The sequence below is a fragment of the Pan paniscus genome, chromosome 8, assembly GCF_029289425.2.
Source record: "Pan paniscus chromosome 8, NHGRI_mPanPan1-v2.0_pri, whole genome shotgun sequence".
Taxonomy (NCBI): Eukaryota; Metazoa; Chordata; class Mammalia; order Primates; family Hominidae; genus Pan; species Pan paniscus.
This window is the reverse complement of record NC_073257.2, coordinates 145,199,731-145,204,007: the sequence shown is the minus strand read 5'-3', so window position 1 is coordinate 145,204,007 and position 4,277 is coordinate 145,199,731. Positions and strand designations below refer to the sequence as shown.

The following is a 4,277-nucleotide window of genomic DNA, read 5'->3' as shown; positions in this document are numbered from 1 at the left end:
GGCCTGGTGGCAGCCTCAGCAAGAGTCTCAGGAACTGCCCTGGGTGACCCCACACCCCTCCACCTGTTCCCTCCTTGGCCTCCACCCTTGCATGGCTACTTCTGCCCCAGGTTCTGTGACACTGGCACCTGTTCAGGGGGTCCCCAGGCCCTGCTGCCATGGATTTTGAGGGGCCCGAAGGATGTACTATTGGGAGGTTGTCATGAAGACTCACTGAGGCAGAATTAGATGCAGGGGTGACAGCGTTCCCCTTCCCCGGCCTCTCATTATGGGGCTTTTGAGCGGGATGTGCTCAGGGCCCCACTGCCCCATCTAGCTGGTGTTCCCAGAGCCCCTCTGTGGGGACACTGTGCTGGTCCCTGAACTCCAGCTGAGGGACACAGGGTCCAGGCAGGCGACGGTCTAGTTCCCAGCTGGAGACGCTCCAGGCACCCCAGGACCTGGCCGCCCTGACTCCCTGGACACCATTCCCTTGGAGCCTCGGAGCCCCCCCTGGTGTCCCCTCGGTGATGGTCCTGGACAAGAGGGCTGGGAAGAGGCGGGCAGCAAGGGGAGGATTCTGCCCCAGACGTCCCCAGGCCGGGGGTCCCCATGGGCTCTGCCCTGACGTCTTACTCCTGCACCCAGCGGCTCCCACCACAGAGACTGCTCCAGGTGAGGGTACCACACTGAGCACAGGTCAGCCTGTGTCTCCCGGGAGGCTCCTGGCACATCACAGTTGGGGCCCAGAGGAGGCCCCGGCCGGTGGTGGGGGGGCCCTGGCTTGTCTCTTTCCCTGCACACGGACTGGAGCCCTGCCCTGAGTCCCATGGGGACTTTGCGGGGGAACTTCTCGAAGGTGCTGTGGGGGCAGAGGGAGGTGGTGGAGCCAGCCAGGCTCTGGGAGGCCCCAGAGAAGCTCCCACTGCCCACCTCAGTCCTGGCTGGTTTTGGGCCCTGGGCTGGGCCCCCACAGGCTCCAAAGGGAAAGGTTGTCCAAGGGAAAGCCCTGGAGGCCGCTGGTATCCGGGTAGGACACACAGAAGGCTACCAGGTGCTGTGGGGGCCCTGGGGTCCGGCACTTGAGGCAGACAGGTCCACTGGCTTGCGAATGTCCTGCTGCCCCCGCACGTGGTGGTCAGGACCCGGGAGGGCTGCCCCTCCCCCCCCCCCATTCCACACCTAGTGCTAACCTAGGTGAAGGAGAGAGAGCCCAGGGGGAGCTGGCACTGCCACGTGTTCCAGAGCTGCCCTCGGGCAGAGTCTGTGGGGCTCGGCCTTGTGAGGGGTGGGGGCACCGGGTGTCTCCTGCTCACTCACAGCTGCCCCCCAGGGCCCCTCCCCTGCTGCTCTGCGAGCCCCTCCCTGGAGCTGCCCTTGGAGGGCACCTGCTTCAGGTCTCATCTCCAGGGTGGTGCTGGGGACCGGGCACTGTCTCCTGAACAGTCCCACATGGTGGCCTGGGCGGCACGCCTGTGGGATGGGGAAACCGAGGCACAGACAGTCACGTGCTCTTCCAGTTGCAGGTTAGACCCCACTTGCGGTTGTGTGTTCCAGAAGTCTCCGGGCGCTGTGTGGCAGGATGAGGAGCTGCCCCCCTGGAGGATCACGCAGGCCTCTGGGTGGCATTCAGTAGGTGAGCCGGCGGCCGTCTGCCCCGCAGCCCGGGGATGTCAGCACTTGCCCTGCCACCAGAGGTCACTGCCCCGGGCCCTGGGCCCCCGGCCCTCTGCTCACTGTTCATCAGCAAAGCGTCTGCTTTCTGGACTGCAGGGTTGGCTGCGGCACCGGCTGACCACAGGGCCCAACTTTCCAGTCCCAGCCGGAGGGAAGCGTCTCAACCATGTTGTAGGCACACGGGTGAGGGTGCTGCCTGCCTCCCTGACTCTTACCTCCCCAAGAGAGGAAAACAAAAGAAAAAAAGATAAGACCAGGAAATGGAAATAAGACAAAGAAGAATGAAAATTTAAAATCCGAACAAACCCAAACATGCTGTTTCAAAACGTAAGTCCATGAAGAGTCTCGTGGTGAGAAAGACAGAATTCCTAGCCAGGAAAATGCCCCGTGCTTGCCCCTCGGAGGCAGGTGCTCACCACGGCAGGGTCTATCTAGGTGTTTATTAAGGTGTCTCACCACGTATCGCCCGGATTCACCAGAGATGCAGAGGCGGAGGATACGTTCCTGTTTACATTGATACATAGTTACATAGGTGAAGAGCTTTACAGCGAGGAAGCGGCTCACGCGGCCATGAGGGACCCAGGCAGGAGCTGCTGTTGCTGCCCCAGGTGCGATTCCTTCCTCCTCAGGGAGGCTCAGCTCCCCGCTGCAGCCAGGTGGGCCCAGGCAGGCCTCCTTGACCTATAGCGCAGACGGCCAAGTGCTGGTCACGGCCACTGCATCTACACCACCCCTTTCTCAGCAGCAACTCCACGAGTGCTCGATGGGAAACTGCAGACAGCAGCCTTGCCAAGCGGATGCCCAGGGCCGACCACCGCAGCCCCTCCAGCCACGTTCTCCATCAGGGCAGCCTCCTGCTGGCTTCGGCACTGCAGGCAGCACACCAGCGAGGGGTGGGGCTGTGTGCCACGAAGCGTCATCCATGGACATGCCACGAAGGGTTATTCTTCTTTTGACTTTTTCTGATGGTTTAAAACTGTAAGAACATGCAGCTCACAGTCCGCACGGAAGCAGGCATGTGGCTCCTGCCTCACTGTGGGAGGAAAGATGTTCTCTAAAGAAATGGCTGGGTTTGCGGAGGGGTTTGTGGAGGGCCGGGCAGTCTGAACACAGCCCAGCTGGCCTTGGTGGAGGTGGGGCTGGCACAGGGGGGTGGGGGCAGTTCTTCCTGACGCAAATCCTAACGCCTTCAACACTGACCTTCCAAAGAAACAGCTGCTGGACGCCGCCCGACAGCAACGAGAGCCCCGCTCCTAAGGCGCGCGACTCTCGAGGGCTTTGTTGTTTATTTGGCACCCGAGGCCCAGGCTCACAGGGTCTCGGGTGCATGGGACCCCCCAGCCCTTCCCACTGCTCTGCGCTTCTTCCTCCCTTCTGGAAAGGTCAGTTTGGGGTTCTATTCTGGGAGGGGCCAGGCCGCCACCTGGCCTCATTAACTGGGCAGGCCACTGGGACCTCCACCGAAAGGCTGGGGCCCTGGCCGAAGACTCGCCTCCCGCCAGGAGCCTTCGGCCCTCTTAGTAGTGGATGTGGCTTCCTCCCTCTGAGGGGACGTCCTGATGGACACGAGATGTGGGGCGCCCGTGGGTGGCCGCCTGCTCCTGCCACAGTCCCCCTTGGGGCCTGAGCTGCGGCTGCTGCCTCCGTAGGGAAGGAACAATGGGGGGTGGGCCCGCCCCTACCCAGAGAGAGTGGGCCGTGTTGCCTGCAAGGCCTCCGCCAGGGGACCACGTTTCTCTGCATCTTGTGGCTTTGGGTTCTGCAGGCTGTTTGTGGGAGAACGGGAAACAGTCCCAGAGATGACGCTGCCTCATGCAGGTGAACAGAGTTGGAGGTCAGGCCGACGCCTGAGGCTCAGGACGCTGATGGGTGCCTTCCCTCACCAGGGGTGAGCCCCCAGCCCCGTCTTCCCTCGCCGGGGTGAGCCCCTCCCCAGCCCCGAGTTTGGAGGGGCCGTGGCTGCCGGGGACTCGCGTGAGGAGCTTGCCGTAAATACGGAGCTCTGGAGCAACAATGGCCTCACGCCACTGGCATCTCGGGCAGGACCTGCCTCTTTTTGGAACACTTTCGAGATCTTTGCATTTGTTCGTTTCCAGCCATTTGGTGGAGACTCTGAGAGCCTGAACTTAGAAGCCCGCCGAGAGGGGAAGTGGCGGCCTCCGGGGAGTGGGCAGCCTGGCCGCAGAGCGCGCGGGACCCAGGGCCACCGTCCTCCCGAGACAGCGGCAGCAGCCGCCGCTCACCGTGCGGAATTAAAAACGGCTCTCTGGTTGCCACGACAACCAGCCTTCTCCCCCCAGCGTCGGTTTGAATTTGTGCAGACCATTCCTAGCCAAGATTCAAGCCAACAGATTCGTGCTTACCCTGAGGTGAAGCCTCGTTTGAGAACCAAATAATAAAATTAACAAACCTAAAATCTCCTCACTGCTGCCGCCTCTTTAATAAGCACTCAGCAGAGCCCCCGAGAGGACACAGGGCCAGCACAGTCTCCCTCCTCTGAGGCGGGAGGCCCCCGGGGAAGCTCACGTGGCTCCCACTGACCACCACGTGTGGCGAACAGGCCCTTTGGCGCTTGTGGGCCCCCCCGCAGAATGAGCCCCTTGGGTGGGTTTTACGTTGGA

At 62.2% G+C, this 4,277-nt stretch overlaps 1 pseudogene; it reads left to right on the top strand.

Moving 5' to 3' along the window:
• The first annotated feature begins 496 nt into the window (after positions 1 to 496).
• LOC129393259 (uncharacterized) lies at positions 497 to 4,068 on the top strand (annotated as a pseudogene).
• Positions 4,069 to 4,277: the final 209 nt, after the last annotated feature.